Raw genomic sequence first — 24629 nt, forward strand, 5'->3', positions numbered from 1 at the left:
ACATCTTCATCCATTCATCCATCAATGGACATTTGAGCTCTTTCCGTATTTTGGCTGCTATAAACATTGGGGTGCTCGTGTCCTTTCTAAACATTCTAGCTGTAAATTTTTACTCTTTGACCAACACCTCCCCTTTTTCCCTACTCTTTAGTCACTGGCAATCATGGTTCCACTCTGTTTTTGAGTTCAATTTTTTTAGATTACACCTATGAATGAGAACACAATATTTGTCTTGCTTAATCTGGTTTATTTCACTTGGCATAATGCCCTAAGGGTCCACCCATGTTGTTGCAAATGGAAGGATTTCCTTCGTTTTTATGGCAGAATAATATCCCATTATGTGTATCTACTGCTTTTTCTTTATTCATTCATCCATCAGTGCATGCTCAGGCTCCTTCTGTGTCTTGGCTATTATGAATAATATGGCAATGAATATGGGGGTGCTGATACCTCTTCAATATCTTGTATTCATTTCCTTTGGATATATATACCTGGAATGGAAATATATAGTTCTTTAAGTTTTTTGAGGAAACTCCATACTATTTTTCACAGAGGCTATACCAGTTTATATTCCCACCAACAGTGTACTAGGGCGTCCTTTTCTCCACTGCCTCACTAAAACACTTGGTATCTTTTGTCTTTTTGATAATAGTCATCCTAACAGGTTTGAGGTAATATCTCATTGTGGTTCTAATTTCTGTTGTCCTGATGGTTAGTGAAGCTGAGCATCTCTTTGTATACCTGTTCATCACTTGGAAAAAAATTCTGTTCAGGTCTTCTACCCATTTTTTTACTGGATTATTTGGTTTTTTGAGTCGTGTAATGTCCTTATGTAGTTTGAAAACTATATATAATATATTGTTTGAAAATATTTCCTCCCATTATGTAGTTTGCCTCTTCATTCTGTTGATTTTTTTTTTTGCTTTTGTTGCTTGTCCTTGTGTTATGATATCCAAAAAATCATTCCCAAGACCAATGTCAAGGAGTTTTTCCTTGTGTGTTCTTCCAGGAGTTTTGTAGTTTTAGGTCTGACATTTAAGTCTTTATTTCAAGTTAATTTTTGTGAGTGGTGTAAGAGAGGGATCAGTTTCATTCTTTTGCATGTGACTATCCAGTTTTTAGAGCACCACTTTTTTTTAAGTTTATTTATTTTTCTGAGAGAGAGAAAGCATGAGTTGGGGAGGGACAGAGAGAGAGGAAGAAAGAGAATTCCAAGAAGGCTCCGTACTATCAGCACAGAGCACACATGGGGTTTGAACTCATGAACCATGAGATCATGACCTAAGCTGAAACCAAGAATTGGACGCTTAACCAACTAAGCCACCCAGGCCCCCCTTCCCAGCACCAATTATTAAAGAGACTTTTCCTTTTCCTATTGATTATTCTTGGGTCCCTTGTCAAATAATAGTTGATGATATATGTTTGGGTTTATTTCCAAGCTTCCTGTTCCATTGGTCTGTGTCTGTTTTTGTGATGTAAGTATGTATGTATGTGTGTTTACTGGACAGTATGGACATTGTAACAATATTAATTCTTCTGATCCATGAACACATGTATCTTTCCATTTCTTTGTGTCTTTTTTAGTTCATTTCATCATCTTTATAATTTTCAGTGCACTTTATAATTTTCAGCTCACCTCCTTGGTTAAATTTATTATAAGTATTTGTTAATGCTATTGTGAATGGAATTGTTTTCTTTATTTCTTTTTTCAGCTATTTTGTTGTTAGTGTGTAGAAATGCAACAGCTTTCTGTATGTTGATTGTATCCTACACTTTTACTGATTTTTTTTATTAAATCTAACAGTTTTTTGTGGGATCATTAGAATTTTCTATATAAACAATCATATCCTCTGCAAACAGACAAATTTACTTCTTCCTTTCTGACTGGAATGCCATTTATTTCTTCTTTTTGGTGAGGATTTCCTAGTACTGTTGAGTGGAATGTTGAGAGGGAGCATTCTTGTCCTGTTCCTAATCTTGGAGGAAAAGCTTTCAACCTTCCACCATTAAGTATATTAGCTGTAGCCCTGTCATATTTGGCATGTATTATGTTAAGGTGCTTTCCTTTTATACTCAATTTATTGAGCGTTTTTAATCATGAAAGGATATTAAACTTTGTCTAATGCTTTTTCTGTACCATTAATATAATTTTTGTTTTCCTTCTATTAATGAGGTCTCTCACATATATTTATTTGTGTATGTTGAACTATACTTGCATCACAGGGAAAATTCTCCCTTGGTCATGGTGTGTGATCATTTTACTGTACTGTGAATTCAGTCATAGTACTTTTTTGAGAATTTTGTACCTGTATTAATAATAGAGATTGGCCTGTAGTTTTCTTATTTTGCAATATCTTTATATGGTTTTGGCATCAGGGTAATGCTGACCTCATAAAATGAGTTTGGAAGTGTTCTTTCCCATTTTTTGGAAGCATTTGAGAAGAATTGGTGTTACTTCTTTAAACGTTTGATAGGTTGTACCAATGGGGAGAAGATATTTGCAAAAGATATATCTAATAAGTGGTTAATATCCAAAATACATAGAGAACTTATACAACACAACACCAAAAATAATCTGACTAAAAATGGTCAAAAGACCTAGATAGACATTTTTCCAAAGACATATACATCAAAGGAGGCTCAATATCACTAATCATCAGGGAAATGCAAATCCCAGAGATTTCACCAGGTGAGATATCACCTCAAACCTGTTAGATTGGCTAAAATCAAGAAGACAAGAAACCACAAGCATTGACAAGGATGTGGGAAAAAAGGAACCCTTGTGCACTGTTGATGGGAATGTAAATTGGTACAGCCACTGTGGAAAACAGTATTGATGTTCCTCAAAAAATCAAAACAGAACTACCCTATAGTCCACTAATTACGCTATTGGGTATTTCCCCAGGGAAATCAAAAACACTAACTTGAAAAGATATATGCACCCTATGTTTATTGCAGCATTATTTACAATAGCCAAAACATGGAAGCAACCTAAGTGTCCATCAACAGAGGAATGGATAAGGAAGATGTGGGGTGTGTGTGTGTTCACACACTGGAGTATTATTAAAAAGATGAGATCTTGCCATTTGAGACAACATGGATGGACCTAGAGAGTATTATGCCAAGCGAAATAAGTCAGACTGGAGAAAGACAAATAGCATTTAATTCCATTCATATGGAATCTTAAAAAAAAATGCATAAACAAACAGAAAGCAGAATCAGAACTGTAAGTACAGGAAACAAACTAATGACTGCCAGAAGGGTGGGAGATATGGGGTGGGAAAAATGGAAGAAGGCAAGAGGTCTCCAGTTATGGAATGAGTAAGTCACGGGAATAAAAAGCAGAGCATAAGGAATATAGCCAATGACATCATAATAGCAATGTGATGGTATAAATGGTAGCTATACTTGCAGTGAACATAGCACAATGTATAAACTTGTCAAATCATTAAGTTGTACACCTGAAACCAATGTAACATTGTGCCTCAAATATACTCAAATCAGAAAAATAAATGAATAAAAATAAATAAATGTTCAGTAGGATTCACCAGTAGAATCATCTGGTCATGGGCATTTCCTTGTTGGGAGGTTTTTGATTATTGATTCACTCTCCTACTCATTATGGTCTGTTCAAATTTTTACATATTCATGATTCAATCTTGACAGGTTGTATGTTTCTAGAAAGTTATTCATGTGTGTTCTATGTTATCCAGTTTATGGTGTATAAGTGTTCATAGCAGTCTCTTTTGATCCTTTGTATATCTTTGTTCTCAGTTATAGTGTTTCCTCTTTCATTTCTGATTTTATTTTTTGGAGTCTTCTCTCTTTTACTTAGTCTAGCTAAAGGTTTACCAATTTTCTCTATTTTAAAAAATCAGCTCTTACTTTCATACATTATTTCAATTGTTTCTTATCTCTATTTCTGCTCTGATATTTATTATTGTTAACTGCGCTTAGTTTTTTATTCTTTTTCTAGTTCCTTGAGGTGTAAGATTAGATTGTTTATTTGAGTTCTTTCTTATTGTAGGTATTCATCACCTTAACTTCATTCTTAAGACTGCCTTTGCTACATCCCATAAGTTTCGGCATGTTGTGTTTTCATTTTCTTTTTTTTTTCTTTTTTTTTCTAATAATTTATTATCAAGTTAGATAACATACAGTGTAGTCTTGGCCTCAGTAATAGATTCCTATGATTTATCACTTACATACAACACCTAGTGTTCATCCCAACAAGTGCCCTCCTTAATGCCCATCACCCATTCTCCCCATTCCCACCAAACCCCCACCCCCACCAACCCTCAGTTTGTTCTCTGTATTTATTAGTTTCTTATAGTTTGGCTCCCTTTCGGTTTGTAACTTATTTTTCCTTCCCTTCCCCTATGGTCTTCTGTTAAGTTTCTCAGATTCCACATATGAGTGAAAACATATGATATTTGTCTTTCTGTGACTTTTTCACTTAGCATAATACCCTCCAGTTCCATCCATATTGTTGCAAATGTCAAGGTTTCATTCTTTTTAATCACAGAATAATATTCCATTGTGTGTATATACCACATCTTCTTTATCCATTCATCAGTTGATGAACATTTGGACTCTTTCCGTAATTTAGCTATTGTTGATAGTGCTGCTATGAACTTTGGGGTACATGTGCCCCTTTGAATCAGCACTCTTGTATCCTTTGGATAAATTCCTAGTAGTGCTATTGCTGGGTCATACGGTAGTTCTATTTTTAATTTTTTTGAGGGATCTCCACACTGTTTTCCAGAGTGGCTGCACCAGTTTTTCTTCGTTTTTTAATGTTTATTTATTTATTTTGAGAGAAAAAGAGAGAGTGGGGAACGGGCAGAGAGAGGGAGAGAAAAAATCCCAAGCAGGCTCCATGCTGATAGGAAGGCTCAATCTCATGAATTGTGGTGGGTGTTCATTCTCATGAACTGTGAAATCACAGCCTGAGCCCAAATCAAGAGCCCAATGCTTAACAGACTGAACCACCCAGGAACCCCCATTTTCTTTTTTTTTTTTTCAATAAATGTTTTATTTTCCTTTTGATTTCATCTTTACTGATTATTCAGCAGTGTGTTGTTTAAATTTCCACATATGTGTGAATTTTCCAGCTTCCCTCTGTTATTAATTTCTAGTTTCATACAGTTGTGGTCATAAAAGATACTTGATATGATGTCAGTCTTCTAAATTTGCTAAACTTATTTTTTAAACTAATATATGATCTATCCTGGAGAATGTTCTGTGTGTGCTTGAGAAGAAAGTGTATTCTGTTGCTGTTTGGATCCAATGTTCTGTGTATGTGTCTTATGTCCATTTGGTCTTAAGTATATTTCAAATCCAAAGTTTCTTTACTGGTTGCCAATATTTCAATATTTCCTTACTGATTTTCAGTACTTCCTTATTGGTTTCCTATTAATGATCTATCCATTGTTGAATGTGGGGTATTGAAGTCTTCTATTAGTATTATTGTTTATTTCTCCCTTCCAATGTGTAAGTATTTGTTTAATATATTTAGGTGCTCTAATGCTAAGTAGATATTAATTTTACAGTTGTCATATCCTGTTGATGAATTGACCACTATATCATGATATAATGACCTTATTTGTATATTGTTATAGAGTTTGACTTCATGACTTTATGAAATATAAGTATAGATACCCCTGATCTCTTTTAGTTTCTAATTGCAGAGAGTATCTTTTTCCATCCTTTAATCTATGCCTATCTGTGTCCTTAAAGTTGAAGTAAGTCTCCTGTAAGCAACATATAGTTGGGTCTTTTGTTTTTTAATCTAGCCAGCCATTCCATGCCTTTTGATAGGAGAATTTAAGCCAGTTACATTTGGAGTAATTATGGCTAGGTAAGGATTTACTACTGCCATTCTATTAAGCGTATTCTGTTTTGTAGTTCTCTTGTTCCTTGTTCCTCTCTTGCTGTATTCCTTTGTGAATTGATGAATTGACTGTGTGGTGGAGGTAGAAATAAGAACAAGAGACAAAACTATTTCTTAGTTAAATATTTGACAAGTGTAAGATATGACAGTTATTCACTTCAGTAAGCACTCGGTCTCAGTTTCTAGCCTCTGCAGCCTTCTCCACTTGCCTTTTATATGATTACTGCTTGTTCCCACTTTGGGCTCCCCCATAAATCTCTGAGGTCTTCAGTGTGGAGAACCTTGTCTTATGCATCTTTTTTCTTCCAAGTACCAAGCACATAGTGGAATTATTGAAACAATAACTAAATCTTAAATATACCTCCAGGCTAGCAAATCTAAGGCTTACATCACTAAGGAGGTTTAGAGCTTCAGCTCTTTAGATGATGTTCTTCTCATTTTTTGATACAGTTGTTTCATTCCTCAAATGAAACATTGAGAAAAATACATTTTTTCTAGTTAGAATTGGAAGTTAGTATTTACTGTTCTAATAAGCATACCTAAACATACCACAACACACACACACACACACACACACACACACACACACACACACACACTGTCACAAAGCCTCTGACTCTGCCTCTTCATTTGCTAGTTGGGTGTTTAGAATGTGGCTCATTTTAAATCCAGAGAAAAATGTCCACTGTAAAAATGATGTTTACAAGACACATAGACCAATGGAATAGAATAGAAACCCCAGAACTAGACCCACAAACGTATGGCCAACTAATCTTTGACAAAGCAGGAAAGAACATCCAATGGAAAAAAGACAGTCTCTTTAACAAATGTGCTGGGAGAACTGGACAGCAACATGCAGAAGATTGAAACTAGACCACTTTCTCACACCATTCACAAAAATAAATTCAAAATGGGTAAAGGAGCTGAATGTGAGACAGGAGACCATCAAAACCCTAGAGGAGAAAGCAGGAAAAGACCTCTCTGACCTCAGCCGTAGCAATTTCTTACTCGACACATCCCCAAAGGTAAGGGAATTAAAAGCAAAAATGAACTACCGGGACCTTATGAAGATAAAAAGCTTCTGCACAGCAAAGGAAACAACCAACAAAATTAAAAGGCAACCAACAGAATGGAAAAAGATATTTGCAAATGACATATCGGACAAAGGGCTAGTATCCAAAATCTATAAAGAGCTCACCAAACTCCACACCCGAAAAACAAATAACCCAGTGAAGAAATGGGCAGAGAACATGAATAGACACTTCTCTAAAGAAGACATCCGGATGGCCAACAGGCACATGAAAAGATGCTCAACGTCGCTCCTCATCAGGGAAATACAAATCAAAACCACACTCAGATATCACCTCACGCCAGTTACAGTGGCCAAAATGAACAAATCAGGAGACTATAGATGCTGGAGAGGATGTGGAGAAACAGGAACCCTCTTGCACTGTTGGTGGGAATGCAAACTGGTGCAGCCACTCTGGAAAACAGTGTGGAAGTTCCTCAAAAAATTAAAAATAGACCTACCTTATGACCCAGCAATAGCACTGCTAGGAATTTACCCAAGGGATACAGGAGTACTGATGCATAGGGGCACTTGTACCTCAATGTTTATAGCAGCATCTACCCTATGAGCCAGCAATAGCACTGCTAGGAATTTATCCAAGGGATACAGGAGTGCTGATGCACAGGGGCACTTGAACCCAATGTTTATAGCAGCGCTTTCAACAATAGCCAAATTTTGGAAAGAGCCTAAATGTCCATCAACTGATGAATGGATAAAGAAATTGTGGTTTATATACACAATGGGGTACTACGTGGCAATGAGAAAGAATGAAATATGGCCCTTTGTAGCAACGTGGATGGACCTGGAGAGTGTGATGCTAAGTGAAATAAGCCATACAGAGAAAGACAGATACCATATGTTTTCACTCTTATGTGGATCCTGAGAAACTTAACAGAAACCCATGGGGGAGGGGAAGGAAAAAAAAAAAGGGGTTAGAGTGGGAGATAGCCAAAGCATAAGAGACTCTTAAAAACTGAGAACAAACTGAGGGCTGATGGGAGGTGGGAGGGAGGGGTGGGTGGGTGATGGGCACTGAGGAGGGCACCTGTTGGGATGAGCACTGGGTGTTGTATGGGAACCAATTTGACAATAAATTTTATATATTGAAAAACAAAACAAAACAAAACAAATGATGTTTACAGATGAAGCGCTGGACAGCAGTTCTTTCAAATACAACAAAAACAAAAAATATCTACACCCATAGTCATCATAAACAGAATAGATTGAGAGAATGCAAAAATGAATGACACAAAGTTGCTAATCATGTTGATTGAACTGAGATATGACACTTAACTATATCATCATATTTTAAATAAGCAGATATCATCTCTTAGGACAGGACATTTAAGGTGGTATGTGTTTGTACTTGCTTGAGGCAAGTTATAGAATACATTGTTTCGAACCCAAGCCAAATTGTAAGTTGGAGTTGCATAGCAAAAATTATTCAGCAGCCAAGCTAAACTTTGACCAGTCCCACAAATACTCTTACCTGTGCTTTTATTTCATTGTTCGTGCCCTCTTGTAGATATTCCCTTTTCATATTTCTATTTGTTTTTCAGTAGCAGAACCTTGAAAATTAAATCTGTATGTTTTCTTCCTTTGTTCTGTAAAACACATTGAAGTCATTTGCTCTTTCACTTTCCCGAGACCAGGTTTTAAAGTCACAGATTCAGATTCCACCCAGAATGAAGTGAAGGATTCTATAGGAAGCAGTAAAATAAAATTAAAAAAAAAAAATAGGGATTGCTATAAATAGCTTATTTTTTAAAAGTGTATACTTTAAAAAGGAAAATTGTAAGAGCTTACCTTTCAAATGTAAAAGGATATTAGTATTCAGGTCACAATAAAAGATATTAGAGGCAAAACAATTCAATGGTATTTGGACAGAAGAGAATTAAAATTAAGAGAACTTTGACATGGTGGAAGTTGAACCACAGGAAGACCATAGTAGCACATCTGATTACTTGACAAAGGAGACTGAGCCCATGAAGGTTAAAGACTCACCTATCAGAGCTAGTTAAGCAGATACTGGCCAAGAATTTCTTCTTTTTCGTAAAAGAAAAGAAAAGTTTTTATGATTATAAAATTAATAGATGTTCATCATTTTATCTCCTTATGCAAATTCCCCTTTGACATGTAATTGAGTGTGTGTTCTCTTCTAGAGTGTATAATTGTCAAGAGTATATAATATTTCACCTTCTTTTATAAACAAAGTAAAGCTAATGCATCCTACAAAGTGTGATGACCTGTGATTTATCTTATGAGAGAAGTTGAAACTCCTAAATAACCATTGGAGGATGGTGTGTTTTCCAGAGGATGTTTATGAGTAACTAAAGGATCCATGGACAGCTGTTGAGCCTTTCTGCAGCCAGGAAGTTCATAATCCTTAAAGAATTTTCCCTTCCTTTGCCTTATACATGAATACCTGCCAAATAAAGATAGTTGAGAATCCTTTTAAACAAAACTTTTAAACACACTTTAAGAACATGTGAGTAATTTAGTTGGGAAATTTATAAGAAAACCAGGATTCCCTGACTGGAGATACCACTGTTTCTAGTTAGGAAAGATTTAATGGCTTCCTGTCTGATATGCACAGAAATTAGTAAAACCTCTTTCTCCAAATTGAAAGTAAACGGGACTCCAAACTTTGGCTTCTCTCTGTCACATAACCCAGAAGACCATCAGAGTTCCTATTATTTTCTTCTGTGTTAACTTGAAGGCCTAAATTTTCCAAATGCTGTGTTTCAGAGTTGTTCCACCTTAAATATTTTTAGTAATGAAATCTCATGCAATAAAACCTGATGTTGGATAGGTTAGCAAGTTCAAGGACCTAGAGTAATTCATAGAAGTGGCAGCACATGTGAATTTTCAATTAGTTTTACTCTCTGACTCTCAGAGGAGGAAATCCATTAATGTCCCTATTTCAAAACCAGACTGCCCATTCCAGATTCTGGTTCTATTCTTTATGTGTGTCAAAAACAGAGAAAGCCATATGTTCTCTCAAGGACTTCTCTCCGGTACAGAGACATTACTTTTAGGGTCATTTCCTGCCATTTTTCTTAATGATCTTGAACACATGCATAACTGTATAGCAGCCATATAACAAAGTGTAGACTTCTCTAATATAATAGTGCAGAGTGACCCATACCTGATGGATATCAGATTAATCACCTGAAAAAGATTCTAGAACATTTCCTGACACCCAAATTATTTTGCATATATTCCAACTACCTAAAATAAATTACCTTCATTAAGTTGTCATTTATTCTCCCCTATAAATAACCTACCATTAATTTGCAAGAAAAGCCCTCAAAAATTTTATTCCCACAAATTAAAGGTCTGGTTGTCTCACTCGGATTGGAGTGAAATTATTTAGGTATCTTTGGAACCAACCTGAAGTGGGTTCGAGTCAAACTCCACGCATAGTACCTGTGTAACATCTCTGAGCCTCAGGTTCCTCTTTGAGGCAAAGAAGGTATCATTAATAGTAAGTAATTTTATTTTTAAGTGGGCTCTCTGGCCAATGTGGGGCTTGAACTCAAGACCTCAAGATCAAGAGTCTCATGCCCTACCAACTGAGCCAGCCAAGTGCACCAGTAATAAATATTTCTTAATTTTTAGTGAGATAATATATGAGAAGATGTGGTACAATGGTTTAGATGGAGATTAGCTATAGATATACATATAAATAGATATTCCACCATTTAACCATTGTTAAATCTTAACTTCCTCAGTGTGAGTGGAGAATATTTAAGGAGAAAGGAGAAAATGAACCTTCAGAGGAGAAATTATATGTCTTATGGATGACAGAGTCTAAGTACAAGCACTTAGAAGATGAATCCTGAGCTACATACAAGGAATAATATTCTGAGTGCCACAGCAGGCCCAAAGATACTCAAGTACCCTTTATTTAAAAAAAAAAAAAAAAAAAAAAAAGCCCTCGAACGATGCTTGTTATGATCTCTGACTTATATCTTCTCTATTCTTTTCCTGAACATCTTTTAAAAAATAGTTTCTTTTCCACTTTTTGAGAATTGCATTCATTTCTAACCCCATTAAAGTGTAATTTGAGGATGACAAGTACCAGTGAAATGACCAAGTCTAGCTATACCTTCTGCTTCCTTAACTTTCAGCACCATTTGATGCTATTGGCCATCTGCATCTTCTTGAAATGCTCTTCTTCCTTTGCCTCCATAACACCACCCTGCCTTACCTTCTAATCCCATGACAGCACTCCCCAGACTGAATTCAATTTCTCATCTCTAAGTCTGGGGCTACTGCAAGCTTCTCTCTAAGAAATATGGGGAGGGTTAAGCAGGCTGTTGGTGTTCTGAGCTGGCAGGAAGAATGGGGCTGGGGGAATCCTCAGTGTGTAACATACCAACACCCCCTTGTGCATCCAGAGGCTCCAATATCAGAGCTTTGCCGGTTCAGTGTTGCTTTAGAATCAACTCCTTGGTTCTCATTCTCTCTTGTTTGAACTGCAGGCTTTGATATGGATCTCTTCTGCTTTTCATCTTCCAGAGATTTCTCAGTTTCCAATCCACTAAGGGTTCCTTTTCATTTAAAGCATGATTGTGATTTTTTTAATGTATACTTTTCTTACACATTCCTGGGTTTTGGAGCAGGAGAGGAAATGATAGTCTACGTTAGCATCAATGTATGTTAGTTTCTCTCATTCAGCTTTTGGCTCCTTTTTTCCAACTTTGCATATCTTTCATGTTAGTTATGTGTTCAGTGTTTGAATGATTTTTGTTATATTAGTTTCAGGTGTTATATTAGTTTCAGGTTTTTTTTTAAGGAAGATGAATTAAGTATGAGTTTTCTTTCTGGACTTAAGTAAGGCCAACATTAGTAGTAGCAGTAGAAGTGGCAAATGAAAAACAGAGATGGATCCGAAGCATAGATTTCAGAAGCATATTTGAAGACTTGGTAATTGTTGGAATGTGGAGAATTAAGGAAAGGCCTGGCTTTAGATGTTCTTTTTAAATTAGATGTTCTTATTAAATATAAATTACTGCAAATTAAAGAAATTTTTGCTAGTGTTTACTAGTTACTTAAGTGTTTCATTACTTAAGTTTAGTATATACTCTATATCAGAAACTCATCTCAGACTTTAATTTTACAACTTCATGCCCAGTGTAGTCAATGGTTTAAAATTGCACCGTAGGGGTGCCTGGGTGGCTCAGTTGGTTAAGCATCTGACTTCGGCTCAGGTCATGATCTCATGGTCCATGAGTTCGAGCCCTGCGTCGGGCTCTGTGCTGACAGCTCAGGGCCTGGAACCTGTTTCAGATTCTGTATCTCCCTCTCTCTCTGACCCTCTCCCATTCATGCTCTGTCTCTCTCTGTCTCAAAAACAAATAAACGTTAAACAAATTTTTTTAAAAATTGCTCCCTAATAACTGTGGGTGAGAATATAAATTGGTGCAGCCACTATGGAAAACAATATGGAGGTTTCTCCAGAATTTAAAATCACTATAGGAAATCACTATCTCAAAGAGATTATCTTGGAAACAGTCTAAGCATCCGTCACTGGATGAATGGATAAAGGAAATGTGGTATATACATATGATGGAATATTTTTCAGTCATAAAAAATAAGGAAATATACTAGAGGGCATTATACTAAGTGAGATAAGTCAAAGACAAATACTGTGTGTGCTAACTTATATGTGGAACCTAAAAAAAGGCCATACTCAAAGAATAGAGAGTAGAATGGTTGCTACGAAGGACTGAGGGTTTGGGGAGATGAGATGTTGGTCAAAGGGTACAAACTTCCAAATAGAGGATGAATAAATTCTGGAGATCTAATAGTGATAACAATTGACAGTACTTGAAAATGCCCTTGAGGGGTGCCTGGGTGGCTCAGTCGGTTAAGCGCCCGACTTCAGCTCAGGTCACGATCTGGCGGTCCGTGAGTTCAAGCCCCGCGTCGGGCTCTGGGCTGATGGCCCAGAGCCTGGAGCCTGCTTCCGGTTCTGTGTCTCCCTCTCTCTCTGCCCCTCCCCCGTTCATGCTCTGTCTCTCTCTGTCTCAAAAATAAATAAACGTTAAAAAAAAATTAAAAAAAAAAAAAGAAAATGCCCTTGAAAATTGTTACAGGAGTAGATCTAAAATGTTCTCCCCACCAAAAAATAAGTAATTATGTGAGTGAATGGAGGTGTTATGTAACCTTATGGTGGTAATCATTTCACAATATACACATATCGTCACACCTTAAACTTACATATGTTGTGTGTCGATAATATCTCAATAAAGCTGGAAAAGAAAGATAAGAAAAAACATAAAATTGCACTCTAAGTTCTCAATCCTCCTGCATGCAAACACAGATCATGATATTCCATAATATATGATTAAACATGCAGGATTTTTACATCTCATTTTACAGATTCCATTAAGTTTTGCTTTTAGACCCAAAGATTTTGGAATGACTTCCACTTCTGTGAAATGAAGATGTTTCCCATTCATCTCTCTGATAGCCAGAGTGAACCAGTTAAGTTCAGAAATACTTTTAAGCAATATGATTTTTCAGATTCTGTGCAAGCATTGGTGAGCCAGAAGTAAAGAAGACACTGCCTTCCATCAAGGAGCTCACAATCAGATGTGGAAACAGAAAGTCATATATAATTATGCCACTGTGAGACATGTGCACTAATTTGCAAAAGTGGTACAGAGAAGCCAGTGACAAACTCTTTGAGGAATGGCCAGAATGGAAATGGCACCTGAGAAGAATTTTGAACAAGCAGACATTTAAGGCAAGAGCAAGTACAAACTTGGGAAGTCATCAACAAACACAGCAGGTTCAAGGAACCACAAATAGTTCAGTCTAACAGGAGAGTAAGTTTTGAGAAATAAAGTAAGTAAGGCTAAACAAGTGTGCAAGGGCCAGATAAGGAAATGCCTTTTATATCATAAGAAGTAACTTAGACTTTATATTACAGGCAGTGGAAGACGATTCATGTTAGAAGAGGTGTGGTAGAGTCAGACTGGTGTTCCCAATAAACCCAGTTTTGTAGGAGTGTGTAGGACAGATTTGGAGGAACAAAGTCCTTTGAGACACAAATTAGGGGTCCATTTTTTGGACCAGATATGAAATGAGAAAGACTGGAGCTGCAACGGTAGAGTATAGAATCCAATAAATAAATACTTTGCTTTTTTAAATAAGCAAAAGTCATTTAGGTGGACCGTTACCTTTCCCCTTCATGACAAGTGGTTATGAGCCCTATTTTCTTTATAGTCAGCTACTAACCAAAGTCATTCTGGGAAACTTGACATCCTGCACGATCTGTCCTCTTTGATAAATGTTCCAGGGAGTCAAGACAGTCACCTGTCAAAATTGATAAGTGAGGCAGCAGCAGGGATTGCAGTCTTATTTGTAAGGGCACAGCTGCCAGCACTTGCAGCCTGTTTACCTCTAGACAGGTCTGTCTCGCTCTGAGACTTTTCTATTTCCCCCCCAAATAGCCCCAAAACACATTGAGGCTATGCCTACCTGTGCGAGATATTCATTCCAGAGTAGTCTGCAAATGCCGGAGGAGGATAAAGAGGCTACTTTCATTAGACTGTTTCACAACTGAAGAGTTTCAATATCTTTAAAAGGGAAAGCATGAACCTGACCGATTCTCTGTAGGCATTTAGCAAAATAGGTAGTAAATGCTGTGAAATAGAAAAGCCCAAGGGATTACTGGGCAGTGTACTTCTAAAATCTTAAAATGCTCATTACCGCATGCATGGAAGGTATCTGAGGAATAAGGAGCCATTTTTTGATTAAAAGGACTTAGTTCTGAACAATAGAGTGACTGGTGTTTTTAAATTAAATACACAGGAAGGCACTTAAACTTCATCCTCTGCTTTTGTGAAGGAAAGAAATGAGAGTCTCAGAGGACCACCCCAGCCCTGATGAGAAGTCCACAGCACAGTTCTGTACAATGAACTTGTTCTTTGTTTCTTTTCTCTTTACCAATGGGATTGTGGTTATCTGTGTACATGAACACATTGCTTGCAGAATCTAAGACGAAAAGAGCCAAAATCTAAATAGAGCAACAGCAGGATTTTGGTCTACCCATGGTGTGGTCATTAACAAAACTTCCATTCACACTGGAGACTCAAAAGTTCTTAACATGAACATTTGCTTTAAATGAGATGCTTGCAGCAGTTAGGGAAACTAATTCTGGCAGACATCCAGTAGTTCTTGTTGCCAGACCATTCTGCCTCACACTGTTTAGGACACTGTATTTTAAAAATTAAACTGATCTTTTTTTCTCTCTCTCTAGAAAGCAAATAATGATTCTTTGAAACTACAGTGATCTTCGCCTTCTAGCACACGGCGGTGAATGGGCAGGTTTTCTCTGCCACACGTGTTCTACAATTGTTATAACCCTGGCAGTGTTCTAAAGGTTTTGCCTTTCCTTTACTGCAGATTTCCTCTACTGCCCAATTGACAGTTGAAGTTCAATTTTTCACTGAGATTTGTTTAAGTCCTTCCTGTGATACAGCCTTCACATTCTCCTGCTGAGATTTTTCCAAGACCTAATAGACCCCATCATTAGAAAACATTTTACAGTACTCAAATTGGCTTTCCTTATGTTGAATTACATCCAGTGTTTCCTCTACATTGCCCATTATAGAAGTAATTTGCAGAATTTCTGCATTTTAGCCAGAAACATTCAGAGGGAGTGACTGCCTGGGGTGCTGGATACCAGTGGCATTGCCAAGCTGGAAAGGACAGAGCCCCAGGGCTGGTGTATGTTCCAGAGGAGGGGTGTGCATTTCTGAATTTCCATGTGTACCCAAATTACTATCTCTGTAATTACACATGTTTCTTGTCCCCCTTATAAATTCATGGATACACATGCTTGCACAGGCCATTTCCCACACTCTTACTTCTCCTAGATTAGATATGGAGTTAAATTTGGATACTCCTAGTGGTTACAGAATGGCACTTTTGTGCTATAGTAAACCATGTGCCTTCTTTTGTTTGTAAAACCAGTATCCTTAATATCTAGTATCAGACACACTTAAAAGTGTTTTATAGGAGTTGTATTGGATTTTTGCATTCATTCATGGAATTTTTATTTTTTACATCATGTGCAATAGTATAAAAGAATTATACAATCTCTTCCCTCGGTAAACTAGCATCTATTACCCATTTTAAGTGCACAGATAACAGTTACCAGTTTCCTTACAAAATGCCTATATTTAGGTGAAACACAGACAGTAAGAAAACAAGACTTTTTTCTGGCTGTACTCTCTCTCCCAGTCGTTTGGGTTCTTCAAGTCCCCTCTCAAAATCCTTCCAGAAACTTCTGAGAATCCTCAGGGTAGGTCACATATGTGTTTTCAAACTGCCTTGTTGCTACTCAATAAAATCTGACGGTTTCTTTCCTTCTGGCTTCAACTGTGATGACCATATCCTCTGCTGGACCTAATGTTCTTGATGTGCACTTTCTTTCCCTCTCTCCATTTTGGATTGTCCCAGATGGCTTGCTCAGATCACTGCATACACGCCATTGTGTTCCAAGGGTTACCTCAAGGAGAAGTGGCAGTTGCCTATCTTTATGCCTTGGGGGTCATAAAGAGCTAAAATATGTCTTCTATATTCACTTGTTTTCTTTTGTACTTTTAGGACCAAGGCCTCAATCTGTAATGGCAGGTCTAAAAATAGTCTCTGTAATGCTATGTTACATTGTCAACTTGCCTGCAAACAAGATGCAATAAATACCTGCCTAGTCAACACCCAAGTGTAGAAAAAGAACATTACCATGACATTGCAGCCCTGTGGTGGCTTCTCCCTAATGTGTCTCCTTACCTTCTCCCTTAGGAGTAACCAGTATCCTGAATTTTATGCCTGTCGTTATCTTGCTTACCTGTATAATTTTGAGACATAAGTTTGTAGTTCTAAACAATATGTTCTTTAATTTTACGTCTTTAAACTTTTTTTTACAACATACTGAATGTATTCTCCTTAAACCTGTATTTTTTATTCAGAATTACGAGCCTTGTTCCTAGTTGATCCAAGATGTTATATATAGCTGCAATTCACTAATGTTCACTACTAGGTAGGATTAACATTTATGAAAATGGCATAGTTTATGTGCTCGGTGGGCATTTGAGTTGTTTCCAGCTTCATAATATTACAATACTGCTATGAATTGTTTTGCATGTACAAACTAGTGAGTATTAGCACTTTCTAGGGAAACTCCTGGGTATAGGATATACACGTTTACTAAGCAGTGAGTGCCTGGGCTGATTCTAACTCCTACCAACAGCGTGAAGGTGCTCCTAGGTGCCACATTCCCAAAAACACTTTAGACTTATGATTTTCTCTAAAGATAATTTTCTTCAGTTATCATATTGTGATATTCAGTTTTCTCCAGGTATCATATTGTGGTTTCAAATCTCCTTTCTCCTAAAAAATTTTTAAAATAAAATCTCCTTTTTCCTGATGATTAATAACGCTGAGCATCTTCTCATATGTTTATTGGACTTCTCAGTTTTCTTCTTCTGTATAATACCATTTCAATATTTGCTCATTTCTATACTGATTTTTTACTGATCAATTTTTTTAAGAGTTCTTTGTGCCCTAAACTGTGAAATCAATCTTTTATTTAATACAAATATTTGTGTATAATACAAATATTATTTCCCAGTTTGTGACTTGTCTTTTCACTTTTTTATGGTACCTTATGATAAGTAAAAGTTTCTAATTTTAATATCATAAAATACGGTAATATGTTGCTTCATGGTTAAGGCTTCTTCTATCTAGTTTAAAAAAAATACTTCCTGGGGTACCTGGCTGGCTCAGTTGGTTAAGCTTCCCACTCTTGATTCCAGCTCAGGTCATGATCTCACAGTTCGTGAGATCCAGCCCCCATGTTGGGCTCTGTGCTGACTGTACAGAGCCTGCTTGGGATTCTCTTTCTCCTTCTCTCTGCCCCTCCCCTGCTCATGCATTCTCTCTCTCGCTCTCTCTCTCTCTCTCTCTCTCTCTCAAAATAAGTAAACATTTTTAAAAATCCTTCCTTCCCAAATGAGTGGTTTTTATTTTGTATTCTAAATTTTTAAAAATAATTTTGCTTTCACTTTAATCTTAGATTCACAGAAGTTATTTTTTCACATTTTTGTTATTTTTATTGTTGATATGACATGAATGAATGAATAAATGAATCTCAAAAAGATGAATGGGTGAGGAGAAATATGGAGAGAAGGGAAGTTAATTATTTGGGGGTTTTTAAGTTTTTATTTTAATTCCAGTTAACATACAGTGTGATATTAGTTTCAGTTGTATAATACAGTGATTCAACACTCCATACATCACCTGGTGCTCATCATGAGAAGTGTGCTCCTTGATCTCCTTAACACCCGCCCCCATCCCTCACACACAGATTATTTTTTATTATGGTTGGAGTTTGGGGCCCAGATTTTTTTTTTCAATATGGATTACATGTTCTCTTAGTACTGCTAATTAAAAGTTCACATTTTGGGGGCACTTGGGTGGCTCATTCGGTTGAGCATCTGACTTCGGCTCAGGTCATGATTTCAGGTTTTGTGGGTTCGAGCTCTGTATCAGGCTCAGCGCTGACAGCTCAGAGCCTGGAGCCTGCCTCAGATTCTGTGTCTTCTTCTCTCTCTGCCCCTCCCCCGCTCACACTCTGTCTCTGTCTCTCAAAAATCAATAAAAACGTTAAAAAATGTTTTTTAAGTTAAAAAATTTTTAAAATTAACATTTTGGGTGTGCCTGGGTGGCTCAGTGGGTTCAGCATCCAATTCTTGATTTTGGCTCAGGTCATGATCTCACCATTCGCGGCATTGAGCCCACCTCTGGGCTGACAGTGCAGAGCCTGCTTGGGATTTTCTCTCTCCCTCTCTCTCTGCCCCTCCCCTGCTTGTGCTGTCTCGCTCTCTCTCTCTCTCTCTCTCTCTCTCTCAGAAATAAGTAAATAAACATTAAAAAACGTTTTTCTTGATATGTAATTACAACTCCATCATAAGTCAAGTTTCTGTGTAGGTGTGAGTTTGTTTCCGATTTCTCGTGTCTGTTCCATTGGTCAGTTTGTCAAGCTGTATGCCATACTATACTGTCTTAAATTGTATTGTAACTTTATTAGAAGTGCTGGTAGCTGGCTGGATAATTCTCTTCCCCTATTCTTCACAAGTGTCTTCAGTATGCCTTGTTATTTGCAGTTCATATAAATTTTTTAATTATCTGTGCAAGCCTATGGCAATGTTATAGGGAATTTGAATTTCTTCATCAATTTGCAAAGAATGAACTCTTTGTAGTATTGATTCTTCCAATTCATGAACATGTGGTCTCTTTTTCTCTAGGTCTTTAATATCTTCCAATAGATTTTATAATTTTCTCCATAAGGTGCTTACACATCTTTTTATTAGCTTTATTCCTAACAATTGCTATTTTTTCTGCAATATTACATAATAGATAAGAGCACAGACTCTCTAATCCAATTCTTCCCTTTTCTAGTTGTGCTTTGAGAAAATCACTTAACCTCTTTGTGTCTCAATTTTCTCATATATAAAATGGGGATGTTTATATACCAAACCTTTGGAATCATGAGAATTAAATGCACTGTAAAGTGCTTAAAACATTGCCTAGCACAAATTAAACTTAATGTGTTTGCTATTATTGTTAAGAAGAATCTTTTCATAATTGATTAATTCACACTTGAAAGTAATATATTTATTCTTCATTTATTGGGAATAATATTCTGTAGCTCTACATTAGATCAAGATTGTTAATCATATGGTTCAAATATTCTATATCCTTAAACTTATATTGCCTGATCTACCTATGAATCACCATTATAGTGATAGATTTGTCAAACTCTATCTCTAATTCTATCATTTTTTTTTTCTGCAACTTGAAGTCATAGTTTGAGATGCATCTGAGTGCAGAATGTTTATTTCTTCCTGGTCAATTTAACTTTTTCTAAAAAAATAAAAAATGTAGTGACTATTTCTTCGATGACCTTTTCTCTACAATATATTTTATTATATTGTAACATAGCCACACCAGCTTTCTCTTGGTGTTTCATGACATACCTTTCCCACTTTTACTTTCAGCTTTTCTGAACTTTTATGTTTCACATGTGTTTCTAAGCATCTCTTGCTACAAGTGTTTTTGTACAGTTTTTGTGTAGCTGGGTTGTTGTTGCATTAGCGGTGGCAGTGGTTTGTTTGCATTTGTATCTTGTCATTTTATGTTGTATAACTACACCATTTGGTCTATTTATATTTGTTGTAATTATTTATAAATTTGGACTTAATTCCATTATCTTGTACTGTACTTCATTTGTTTTCTCTCTTCTGTTTCTTTTTCTCCCCTTTTTAATCTTTTATGTGAATTGATCATGTTTTTCTCATTCCATGTTTTCCCTTCCACTTAATTTTTATAATTAAGTAATATTTTTACCCTCCTCCTAAACAAGAATACAGGGAATCAAGGACACTTAAACTCTAACCACATCCCTCCTGATTTATATGTTAACTTGATAAACATTTTAATTTGTTCTGGCCTTATTTCAACCCTTGAAGCCATTGTACATAATATAACTTGTTATATACACTCCATTTTTGTTTAGCTTATCTTTTCATTTGTTTTTTCATCTCAGACCTTACACCAGAATTTGCCTTCTGAACTTGAAATATTCTTCCTGTAGGAAGAGTGTGCTATTGGCAAAATATTTTGGTTTTTTGTTTATATGAAAATATCTTTATTTTAATTTTGTTCTAAAAAAAGATATTTCCCCTGGATATAGAACTCTAGATCAGCAGATGTTTGCCTCAGCACAACAAAGATACGATCCCACTGTATCTTTTCTCATACATGAGACAGGTACAATTCACAATAAAGACACTGATTCCTGGATTGACAGATTAATGGTTTTCATCAGTTCTGGAATATTCTCCGCCTTTATCTCTGTGTTTCTTAACTTCTATTTCTTATTTTTCATTTCTTTGTCTCTGTGTGCGTGGTAGGTAATTTTGTCAAATCTATCTACTAGCTCACTAATTTCTGAGTAATTCTCTCCTCAGAGATATCTATAACTTATTTTTTATATTGGTTATTTTTATACCCACTCTTTTCTCATATTTGCAATATTTTTCTATTTTTTCATTATATTAAACCCCCTTATATATATTTGTAATGTCTTTGCAAACACGATGCCTGTTAATTTTTTTCTCCTGTGAAATCTCACTCTTAGTGCATTGTTTCTTGTGTGCTTTATGAAATTAGGCTGCAAGCTTATTTTTATTCTAACTTTATCTCTGGTCTCTTTGAGCCTGGGTTTCTCCAGCCAGAAAGTACACGTTTGTTTCTGCCAGTATTTATCATGATCATTCCCATGTTATAAAAGTTATTTGGAGTCACTATTCCATTGTTTAGATATTCTCTTATTTAAGAATTACCAAATTGAGGACATTTATGATATTTTGCTATTATGAATTATACAGTAGTGAACAGATGCTGATATACGTCAGATGCTGATGTTTTTGTATGTAGTTACCAAACCAGACTACAGAATACATAATGGCATGATTGAAGTTAATTTTCAAGTGGCCAAAATGATCACACTAATCTCATTGACAACAAATAGAGAAACATGCTTACTCTTCAAAGGCCCAAGGAAAAAGCAGTTCATAAAGCAGTTGGGCAAATAACCATAAAATAATTTTTAATAAATAAGTATGTTAAATATAAATAAAACATTTAAAATTAACTTGATTATTTCATCTACCCAATGTCATAAAATACTATTTAGATTCTTTTAGAATGACATAAATTGGCATCATGATTATGCAAACATATAATTATATACCTATGCATCCAGCACCAGGGAAAGTAAACCATCTAGAATAAAGACCAATATGTATGTGTGGGAATACATACATTCTTATGAAAATTTGCCAACTCGCCATGTCTAAAACAGCATTCATTTGCCATTTTTAAAAAGAGATGGTAAGATAATATCAGTGCTAACTATTTGCAATCCACTGTTTATGACTCCTGTGGGTACAGAGGAGTTGTGAGGAAATTTAGAAAATTTGTGTGTATATGAAATTTGTGTGTATGAAATTATGCCATTAAGTAATGTTATATGAATTTTGTGGGAACTCCTCCAGTGTTTAAGAAGGTGCATACCTCCCCAAAATGAGCTTTCTCCTTTCTAAGGATGAGTGTTAAAATTCATACCTTGCTTCTTGATTTAAAAAAAAAAAAATCAAATATCTTTTGGAGAAAAGGTAAAATGTTGAGTAAAGCTTTAATTTCAACATTCTATGACCTGTTGTTATATTTTGGAATAGATCTATTTTAGGGTTTAAGTTCCGTGGTTAGATGGGCTATATCAGTAGAGATAAGAGGACGCATTTAATTATATAAAAGTGCTACTTTACTAAACAAGTACAAAAACACAAAAAACTGGGGAACAATCATTGTGACATTTATGGGATCTTGAGAGGTTTAAAAGTCTTGTACCTTTTCCTGTTATGATGACCACAGGCAAATCTCCCTAGCCCCCACTATAAAATAGCTTAGAAAAGGCTTACAATAATAGCCCAGTGCCTCATTAGAAAAGCCTGTATTTCCTGCTTCAGTAACCAGCTGATGGAAATAAAGTTCATCTTGTCAACAGGTTTATTTATTTCCCATTCTTCTTCTTCTTTGCTAATCTTCCTTTTATGTTTCCTTAATAATACATACTGGAAAAGTTCCTGAATGCTTTTCAAATAAAAAGAAGTTCTGGGGAGGATTGACAAATTTCTGTTGTGTCAACATAGACACGGGCGTCTCCCAGTCTGGAATCCAATGTATAATATCTGAAAAAGATGAATGTAGACCCTCCTCTTCTCATTCATCAGATCAGGAGATATTCAGGTCTACTAATTGGTTTTAATGCATGTTATTAGGATTTTATTGCCGGTACAATAAAGACACAATGCATTTCATGTATCATAATAGACTGGCATTAAAAAATAACTAGTAGGGCTGGCTCCAAAAGAAGGAATAGAAAAGGAAAAGTCTAGAATTGGTGCTAACAAATGAGTTCTTTGGACACTTTGGGATCGTGACCAGTAGCCAAATGTAGAACCTATGAAGTACAAAATAATGCATGAATTCAGGATCAGCTGTCACCTACAATTAGTATGTATTTACCAGAAAAAAAAACTATTATTGTTATACACGTGGTACTAATCTGGAGATGTGGAACTCCAAGCATCTTTTAATAATTAATCTTGTGGGTCAGATTTCTTACTGATCATCAAATGCTACAATAAAGTACCATATTTTTGTGTGTGGTCATAATAGGACAGATAGTAGTTTGGATTTTCATAATAAGAAATTTTAATTCACTATTTGATTGTGTTTTCAACCAATGTCTTAAACATTTATTATAAAAATATAATAATGTGAAAAGATTACTTATCTTCATCTACTTCCAGGAACAAATTTACTCCATAATATGTTTCATAATGTAAAATCTTTGTAGTTTCTGTGCAATTTTTCAATTAATCTTCCCTATCTCTGAAGAAAGCAGTGGTTTGCATTATTTTTCATCAAAAAATGTCATTGCATACCAACATATTGACCCAACATGAAACATACATGGAATGTCAGCTGACACATTTAGATTAATATCTCCATGCAAGTTCAGAAAGTAGTTTTTGTTAACATGTCTCAGATGCTTTCCTTACATTAACCTTTAGCCCAAGTTTACAGTAAATCTGCCATCTGTACTAAACTCTGTGCCCTTGGGAGCAGTCTTTCAGTCCCACCAAACCAAAATATGCTCATTCATGGGTTTATCTTAGATTACACCTCCGTACCTCTGCATTCTGCATTTTTCACCAGTTTGTCCGTACTCATATGTCTTGTCTCTCAAGGGGCAGGCAGTGTCTCACCCTCTTTGCCAAACGCTTAACAGGGCTTCCAGTGTTCCAAAAGGTTGACTGCTGATGACATTGTTTCCCATTAAAATAAAGCAGTGATAACCACCATAATTTGTCATCCAAAGTTGCTATTTATAACCTATTTCAGTCCTAGTTTACTAATTTCCCTGGAAGATGCTCCTGAAGATCATTTTGTGCATGTTTAGATTTAGCTTTTACTCCTTTCTAATGCTTACTGTGCCACCTCAAGTAGCTATAGATCATCTGTACAGACCCTTCTATTTAGGTAAAACATATTTTGCCTTTCTCAGGTAAATGTCTGCCCCTTCAAAACAACTATTTTTACTTTAAAACAGCATCCCAAACAATAGGTGGCATCTCTTTAGCTGATCTCCTTTACTGAAAACATGGCCAGCTCAAAAGCATGACAGGAAGCACAGTCATTGAATCAGGGACCTACCAGGGCACAAAGGGTCACCCTGTCCTTTTTGACTATTTACTTTGCAGAAAGCACATTGCTAATATCAAAGAAATGCTGTTAATGCTTTCTTTTGAAAAGGTGGCTTTTCAGTAATTCAAAGGAAAGATAGCTTACAAATGCCAGGAGTGGCAATACAATAAGGACAGCCGGACAATACAAGCAGTATTATTATCTCGGTGATAACAGGTGTTTGAGCCTCTCAGAGAATGCACAGTACTTTTGTATGCAAGTTAGTGCACTGTTCCTTCTTTTTAAATTTACTGTACAAATGCAGGGTTG

At 36.0% G+C, this 24629-nt stretch overlaps 1 protein-coding gene across 1 annotated transcript in view; it reads left to right on the forward strand.

The window, feature by feature from the left end:
- Nucleotides 1-24629, forward strand: part of PDZRN4 (PDZ domain containing ring finger 4) — a 362325-nt gene that overhangs the window by 306321 nt on the left and 31375 nt on the right. The gene's annotated exons all lie outside the window — the stretch shown is intronic.

Source organism: Panthera tigris, chromosome B4 (assembly GCF_018350195.1).
Source record: "Panthera tigris isolate Pti1 chromosome B4, P.tigris_Pti1_mat1.1, whole genome shotgun sequence".
NCBI classification, from domain to species: domain Eukaryota; kingdom Metazoa; phylum Chordata; class Mammalia; order Carnivora; family Felidae; genus Panthera; species Panthera tigris.